Raw genomic sequence first — 9,003 nt, 5'->3', positions numbered from 1 at the left:
CTGAATTTGGTCACCATTAAAATGACCAAAATATATTTCTTATAAATTTCAATATCACAGAGGTAAAATAGGAGATGATACTAATAGAATTCACTTGAAACATGCAATTTCCAGTGATTGGGACATCCTCTAAGTTGTTCTTGCTAATGAGAGGAATATGGGACTGCGTTTTAAATGTTGCAATATATCTGTTTTTGAGCTAATGCCAATTATGTTGCCTTGCTTTGATGTCATTTTTACAAAGTCAGTTCACCTTTTCTACTGGCACTCATGGCTTTATTTTGTTTAGATTCATTGTCATTTGCCTAGCATTGCCTTCAAATCTTATTTATTGATAATAAGTAATCTGTGGGTATGAATGAAGTAAAAGTGAAGTTTTTATAAGTGTTTTATATATTACTTTACCATTTGAGAAAGATATGCATATTGCACTGGGACACCTTTGAATCTAGTTAAGGTACTAGATCTCTGAAACTAGTAGTTACCTGACCCTTTACTAACAATAAAATGAATTAATTTCCCATTTAAGGTATAGTATGGGAAAGTGGTTTTATGTTCACAGTGTGTTTTGTTCTATGTGATAACATTTTAGTTAGATGATAGATTTCCAGTTAGGGCAGGTCCTCTTTTTTGAGATTAAGAGTTTCAGTTTAACAAAGATGAAGTAAATCTACAAAACCTCTCATGATAGGTCTTAAAAAACATTGGCAAATACTTTTTTTTTTTTAATCTCTATTGTTGAGATTATTACAGATGTCCCTCTTTTTTCTCCCCATAGCTCCCCTCCACCTGGTTCCCACCCCACCCCAAGGCCTCGCCACCCTATTGTCTGTGTCCATAGGTAATGCATACAAGCATATAAGATCTTTGTCTAATCTCTTCCTGCACTGCCCCACACCCCCTTCCCTCTGAAAATTGTCAGTCTGTTCCATTTCCATGCTCCTCACTCTATTCCATTCGCCAGTTTATTTTGTTCATCAGATTTTTTTATTCATTTTATTTTTATTTTTTTAAATTTTTTTTCAATGTCTCCCCATTCACAATACAGAGCAGGCAAAGAGCCTGAGCTGAGGTGTATATGGGGTAAGTTTACTCTTCATCCTATTTCTGTATAGTCAGTGTAAGAACACAGCCTGTGGTAAGCACCAGGAGGCCCTCATTTGATTTTTAGATTCACTTGTTGATAGATATGTATTTTTTGTCACTTTTGTTGTTCATAATTTTTTATTTTTACCTTTTTCTTCTTCTTCCTCTTCTTAAAGAATACCCTTCAGCATTTCATATAAAACTGGTTTGAGGGTGATGAACTCCTTTAGCTTTTTCTTGTCTGTGAAGTTCTTTATCTGACCTCCAATTCTAAATGATAGCTTTGCTGGGTAGAGTATAGAGTAATCTTGGTTGTAGGTTCTTGCTATTCCTCACTTTGAATATTTGCCGGGAGCCGGTCCATCCTTGCTGCTTGACACAGTCGCTGCAGGAAAGAAACATCTGCACAGCATATGTTTCAAGGGACCTGGCGTATATAGCATACTGTTCTTAATATGTTTGCTCCCTTTAGCGCCATGTGTTTTAACCAAGGTCACCTCTCCGAGAAAGGTTGTTTCCCGAGGTGGGGATCTTTCCCTGAGGTTAGGGAGGGGATAAAACCCCTTAATTAAGTGCCAGGCGGGTAGTTAAGCTACATAATCTTTACTCCCTGGAATGGAGATAAGAAACGCCCTAACCTTTGTAATAGAAATTGACAGGATTAAAATCGGCTGGCATAAATACGGATGTAACAAGACAATAATCATCAGCTCCTCATCAGCTCCTCATCAGATCCTAACCAGAACCTAGCCAGAGAACATGGCAAAAGATCCTGGACAGAACCTGGCTACAGAACTTCACTGGAGAACCTAGACAGAACATGGCAAAAGAACCTGGCTGGAGAACCTAGCGAGAGAACATGGCACCAGAACTTGGCTGGAGATCCTGCACAGAACCTGGCTGGAGATCCAAGACAGAACTTGACTGGAGATCCAAGACAGAACTTGGCTGGAGTTCCTGGCTAGAGATCCTGGCTAGGCTGCTGATCAACTGAACGCTGTCTCCATGTCATTCCTTCTTCGCCGACTCCGTCCACACCTTTGGGGACCGCTGGACCTACTGGGGTTGGACCTCAGCAAATATTTCTTGCCACTCCCTTCTGGCTGCATAGTTTCTGCTGAGAAATCAGCTGACAGTCATAAGTGTACTCCCTTCTAGGTAACTAACTGTTTTTCTCTTGCTGCTTTTAAGATTCTCTCTTTGTCTTTTGCCCTTGACATTTTAATTATGATGTGTCTTGGTGTGGTCCTCTTTGGATTCCTCTTGTTTGGGGTTCTCTGTGCTTCCTGGACTTGTAAGTCTATTTCTTTCACCAGGTGGGGGAAGTTTTCTGTCATTATTTCTTGAAATAGGTTTTCAATGTCTTGCTCTCTCTCTTCTTCTGGTACCCCCATAATTTGGATGTTGGTATGCTTGAAGTTGTCCCAGAGGCTCCTTACACTATCTTCATATTTTTGGATTCTTTTTTCTTTTTGCTCTTCCAGTTGGGTGTTTTTTGCTTCCTTGTATTTCAAATCTTTGACTTGATTTTTGGGATCCTCTACTGTTGAATCTCAGTATATTATTCTTTATTTCAGTCAGTGTATGCTTAATTTCTGACTAGTCCTTTTCCATTTTTTTGGCATTCTCACTAAGATCCTTGAAGGTCTCACTAAGTTCCTTGGAGGTTTCTAGAAGAATCTTGAGTAACCTTATAACTGTGGTTTTGAACTCTATATCTAATAGTTTGCTTTCTTCCATTTCTTTCATTTGTGACATGTTTCTTTGTCTCCACATTTTGGCTGCTTCCCTGTGTTTGTTTCTAAGTATTGGGTAGCTGCTAAGTCTCCTTGAGTTGATAGAGTGGCCTTGTGTAGTAGGTGTACTATAGGGCCCAATGGCTCAGCCTTCCCAATTACCTGAGGTAGACACTCTTGGTGTACCCCTTTGTGGGCTGTGTGCACAGTTTTGTTGTAGTTGAGCCTTGATTGCTGTTGGTGTCACTGGGAGGAATTGACCCTTAGGCCAATTGGCTGTGGGGACCAGCTATGACTACAGTGGGAGAGCTGCTGTGCAGGAAACACCCTTATGGGGTAAGACTTGTTTCAGTGGGGCTTTGATGCTCACTGAGTCTGCCCCTTGAGTGTGTCACTTATAGATGTGAAGAGTTGTAATCTGGCATGGTCTCACACTGACCACTGGGTACACTGGCTCTTAGTCTCCAGGAAGGTCTAAAGTCAGACAGTGCCTGGGGCCACCCAGCAGGAGCTACAGAGAGATCTGCAGATTCCTCCTCTTTGTATCATGTTTGGAAGTTCTCAGATGAGGCCCAACTGTAAAGCAAGGCAGGCTGGTGCTTGTGTGGGCCTTGGGCCTTTTATTTATAGCTTTGAAGCTCCCTGACCCAGGTGCAGCTTGTTTGACAGGTTTTAGGCTGAGAAAGGACAGGCCATTCATATGCAAAAGCCACTGTGCACAGCTTGGGTGGGGTTATAAATTGGGTGGGATACGATGTTAGGGAATCACCAGGGTGAAGAAAACAGAAATGGCTTACCATAACATAATTACTGCATCTGATTGTTTATAATGTAGTCATAGAATCCTATTTAATAATAGACAAACATGGTAATTGACCATACCTTTGCTATTCCTCCCATTGGCTAATCAGCATGATATGCATATTAACCGCCATTACCCTCCAATTGCAAACTGCAGGCAGGGTGGGACAGCGCAGCCACCAGCGCGAGAGCCACCATCCAAGCCCCCGTGTGCTACCCCAGAAGTCGCCTGCCTACCCCCCGTGATCAGATCTGATCCCAGGCTGCAGGCCGGCCCCAGAAGCCCCAAAAGCTGCCCAGAAGCTAGTGATCAGAGGGAGATGGGGGTCCCCTCTGGCGGAGGCATCAGACTTGGGCAAGAGGCCAATCCGGTGATCAGAGGGTAATGGAGGTCAATGCCTCTGGCAGAGGCATCAGGCCTGGGCAGGGGGCAGAGCCGGCAATCATCAGAGGGGTCTGGGGGTCCCATTCCCAGGCCTTATACCTGGGCCAGAGGCATCAGGCCTGGGTCAGGGGTGGAGCCTGTGATCAGGGGGAGATGGGGGTCCCCTACCCAGGCCTGACACCTCTGGTGGAGGTGACAGGCCTGGGCAAGGGGCCAATCCGGTGATTGGAGGGTGATGGCAGTCGACACCTCTGGCTGAGGTGTCAGGCCTGGGTGAGGGCAGAGCCAGTGATAAGGGGGAAATGGGGATCCCCTGTCCAGGCCTGAAGCCTGGGCCAGAGGCGTCATGCCTGGGCAGGGGACAGAGCTAGCAATTGAAGAGTGATGGGGGTTGATGCCTCTGGCTAAAGCGTCAGGCCTGGGCGAGGGGCCAATCTGGCCATCAGAAAAAGATGGGGTCCCCTGCCCAGACCTGACGCCTCTGGCGGAGGCATCAGGCCTTGGCAAGGGGCCAATCTGGTGATCGAAGGGTGATGGGGGTTGATGCCTCTGGCCGAGGCATCAGGCTTGGGCGAGGGTAGAGCCGGCGATGGGAGGGAGATGGGGGTCCCCAGCCCAAGCCTGAAGCCTGGGCCAGAGGCGTCAGGCTGGGGCCGGGGGGACCAAGCAGGCGATTGGTGTGAACTACAGAGGAAACACCTTTTCTGACTGTTCATTGGTTAAGCTCCCTGTATGCCACTGGTAATATTCTTAGTAATGTGGGTAATAAGAATTCAAAAAGGTGATCTAGGGTTTTTCACCACACCCCTGGTGAAAAAAATGAAGGTCCGCTGCTGGAGGGCTAAGAAATGTCATATCCTGCCCTAGCCGGTTTGGCTCAGTGGATAATGCCTTGGCCTCCCGATGGCAGGGTCTGGGTTCAATCTGACCAAGGGCATGTACCTAGGTTGCAGGCTCTTCCCTGGCCGGGGCCCAGGTCAGGGCTCATGCAGGAGGCAACCAATCAAAGTGTTCCTCTCACTTTGATGTTTCTCTCTGTCTTTCTCTTTCTCTTCCACATTCTCTAAAAATCAATGGAAACATATCCTCAGGTGAGGATAAAAAATATAATAAAGAAATGTCATATCCTAAGAAAGACACATCTTGAAAATGCCTAAAGAAAGTTGTCATTTTTTCATGGTGAAGGGACTGGAGTCCATGTTAATGAAAAAACCTTGGTGGCTGCGGTGACTGGCAGTGGCTGCAGCAGTGGGGTGATGGGGCTGGTGTCTTCCCCGATCAGCCTGGTCACCTCCCACAAAGGGAGGCCAGACTGCGGCTTAAGCCCGCTCCCCAAGGGGAGAAGAGAGCGGGCCTAAGCTGTCACTAGGACATCCCCTGAGGGCTCCCAGTATGTGAGAGGGGGCAGGCTGGGCTGAGGGACACCCCCCCACCCCGCAGTGCCCTAGGCCCCTAGTTTTTAATAATATGTTGAATATTACTAGTGTTGATAGAATAAAACAAAAGCTCTCTTTTGGATTAAACTATTTTTTCTCATGAACCAACCCATTTCTGTGAATATAAATATGTTAAATAAAATACTTTTATCTATTCAGGTTAAAATTATAATTTGACCCTCAGTTGAGTCAAAATGCAGAAGAGGCACATGGCATTATCTCAGAATAAAAGGTTATGTTTTATTTAGAAAAGCCCCAATTACTGCACATGTGATGGTGTCATAACTGATAGAAAATTACCCTATTAGAATGATTTATGTTAATTATGTCAATTCAAATTGCTTTTAAATAAGGATTTTCAGGGTTGGCATTCAGTGTCTTTTCTAATTTTAGAGACATTTGAAGTAAAAAAAATAATGTAGTAAGTAAAAATTTTAAGTTACATATGGCTTATTTTGTGCTTCAATATTCTCAGTATATACGAATTTGGGAGTAGCAAATGTTTGAAATTTGAATCTTTTTGGATTTTAGGAAAGTTATGTCAAAAATAAGATAGCAATTACTTCAGTCAAAATGAGCTATGAGTCAAATGACCTTATGCAGGGGAATTTTCTGCCTTTTGTGCCTGATTTTGAAGGATGAGAATCTCAACTGATGGAAGAAAAAAAAGCAGAGATTGACATTATGCTTACCAGAAATAGCACACAGTGCTATAACACACACACACACCACACACCACACACACACACACACACACACACACACACACACTATGTTAAATATAACATAATGTGTTATTTATTCAAAAACATATATAATAAACAAACCCATGTTCTATTGGTCTGATTGCCACAACTTTATAAATCATTAAAAGATCTATGAAATTTAGATATTTTGATGTTAAGGTTGATACAAAAACAATTTTTATTACCATGAGTGATTTAGAGAAGTAGAGACACCTTTTGCAATGTTTGGATACAGTTTTTGAAAAAAAAATGAGAATCTTAAATCTAAGATTTGAAATTAAATTATTGTTAAAATAATAATTTTGGTTATATTGGTGGAAATTAAAATATCAGTTATATTAACTGAAATAAGCAAAGAATACAACGGTTTACTTATTATCTTTCACTTATGAAAATATATACCATTACTTTTTATTGGACAAGGTCAATTTGCTTCTATAAAAGGTGAAAAAGATAAAAACAAGCAAGCAAGTAGGAAAACAAAATTATTTTAATCTCATTTTTCAAGATTCCATATACTCTTTTTTTTTTTTCATCTTCCCACTAAACAACAAATTGCAGGTCCTAAGATAATACAATACTTTAGTAAGATGTATCTTTGTTTCTGGTATTTTTCTACTTAATCCAGCCTCAATATGGCTTTCAAAATAGTCTTCCTGAAATGTTATTTGTTGTATATTAGTTTTATGGTTAAAATAATTCGGTAAATATTAGTGTTGATCGAATAAAACCAAAGCTCTTTTTTGGATTAAACTGCTTTTCTCATGAACCAATCAACTTCTGCTAACTTAAATATTTTCATCTCTGGCCCACTAATCCACCTCAACTGATACACTCCCTAATTCTTGAACTTGTTACCCACTCCGTTAGACTGTCTTTCATATTTTGAGGTTCTACTTATTTTCAAGGTCTTGCTTTTCAAACAATTTTAGTAAACCTGCTCCAAATGATCTGTTTCTCTTGTGGTAACATAGAAGATATTTTTCTAGTATAGAATTTTACATTTTTAAAAGTCAGCTATATCTCCTCCTTGTTTGAGCAAAAACTGTGGCTTCTTTTATTATTGTGTTTCTGTGAATTGGCATAATGACTGGTTTAAATAGGTATTTAACAAATCTTTAATGAACTAATCTTTAATGATCACATAGTTAAATTCATAAAATCTCATTCAAATAATTTCTCTGAAAACTCAGAAAACTTGAAAAAGTAGTTTGCTTAATTATTCAAATTATAGTAATAAATGACTGTGTGTGTGTGTTTTTTTTGTGTGTGTGTGTTTTGCTAAGCCTTCTTATGAGTCCTCAGGAAAATAGCAAAAATAAAAACATTTATATCCTTTTGTTATACAGCTTTTTATATTTATTACTACTTTATATTTGGAAACATACATATATTTATTTTGTTCATTTATAAAACTAGAAACACAGGAACATGGTAAGACAATTTAAATAAGTACAAAAGCAATATGAAGTGAACTGGTACTTTTTACTTCTTCAAACATTAGTCAGACTACCTGACAGTGACAAAGGGAGAAAATATATATTTCCATTTTCATTTATATTTGTAGTTATTCATATGATAACATATGATAAATAATATGCCTATTTCTTTATTACTTTAAAACTGATATACATTTTTATAAAACGTAAATTAATTTAATTAAATTTAGTTAAATTTAATTAAACTTTTGCTTTATATATCATTTTAACTAGATTGTATTGCCTTTGTTCCTTCATCAAAAATCAGTTGACTCTATTTTTAGGCTCTTTATCTGGTCACATTGATTTGTTTGTCTATTCTTTTGCCAATTCCACACTGTTGGCATTATTGCAACCTTATAGTACATCTTGAAATTGGGTAACATTAATCCTCCAATTTTGTTCTTCTGCTTCAATAGTGTGCTGCTTAGTTTGGATATTTTGTTTCTCATATAAACTTTAGAATCAATTGGACAATAGCCACAAAAATAAATTACTGGAATCTGGATTTGGATTGTGTTGAATCTATATGTCTAGTTGGAAAGGACTGGTTACTTGACAAAATTGAGTTATCCTATCCATGACCATGAAATACCTCTCTACTTATTCAGTTATTCTTGGCTTTTTTTTTTTATCAGAGCTTTGTAGGTTTCCTCACATATATCTTGTACATATTTTGTGAGATTTATACCTAAGTATTACATTTTTTTCTGAGTGCTAATATAAATGATGTTACATTTTAAGATTTAATTCCTAATTGTTTGTTGTTTATCATATATAAACAATAATAAAATAGCTAACATGTATTATTTTAATGATCCAGTTTTGAACTCTTTATGTGTGCCATCTCAATTGATGCTCCCTGAAGCTCAAGGAGCTATGCTCCATCACTTTTCTATTTTGCAGATGAAGAAATTATAAAGTGCAAATCCAGAATTACTTGCCCTAATTTGCTCTCTTAGTAAGTTACAGAGACAGGTTTTGAACCAAAGAGACTTGGCTCCTAACCGTTATGTTCTAACATGGTTAGAGGCCTCTATAGGCCTCATAAGTGCAGATATAAGACTTTTCAACTGCATATTGTGTTAGAATTCCTCTGATGGTGAGGGAAGAATATGAAAGTGGAGACAATCAAACCCAGGAATCTCAGATGATAGGAAATATTCTAGGAAATGTTATCTGTGAAGCTCTGCATTTTAATCAATGTTAAGTTTTTACTTAAATGTATTTCAAAGGAATTCAGGTCTTATAAAGTAACTTGTGCTGCATAAATTAGAATAAAGACAGCAAAACTAATCATAACTCTTTCTGTTTTATCAGACTTCAGACCCCTTT

At 39.4% G+C, this 9,003-nt stretch overlaps 1 non-coding gene across 1 annotated transcript; it reads right to left on the bottom strand.

The window, feature by feature from the left end:
• Positions 1-1,023: 1,023 nt before the first annotated feature.
• LOC139020253 (small nucleolar RNA SNORA51) lies at positions 1,024-1,155 on the bottom strand. Its single transcript, XR_011473261.1, has one exon. It is a non-coding gene; the product is annotated as a small nucleolar RNA SNORA51 (small nucleolar RNA).
• Between the last annotated feature and the right edge of the window lie 7,848 nt (positions 1,156-9,003).

This window comes from Myotis yumanensis, unplaced genomic scaffold (genome assembly GCF_028538775.1).
Source record: "Myotis yumanensis isolate MYYU_CA2020_CCGP unplaced genomic scaffold, mMyoYum1.0.hap1 SCAF_11, whole genome shotgun sequence".
NCBI classification, from domain to species: Eukaryota; Metazoa; Chordata; class Mammalia; order Chiroptera; family Vespertilionidae; genus Myotis; species Myotis yumanensis.
This window is presented reverse-complemented; position numbering and strand designations above follow the sequence as displayed.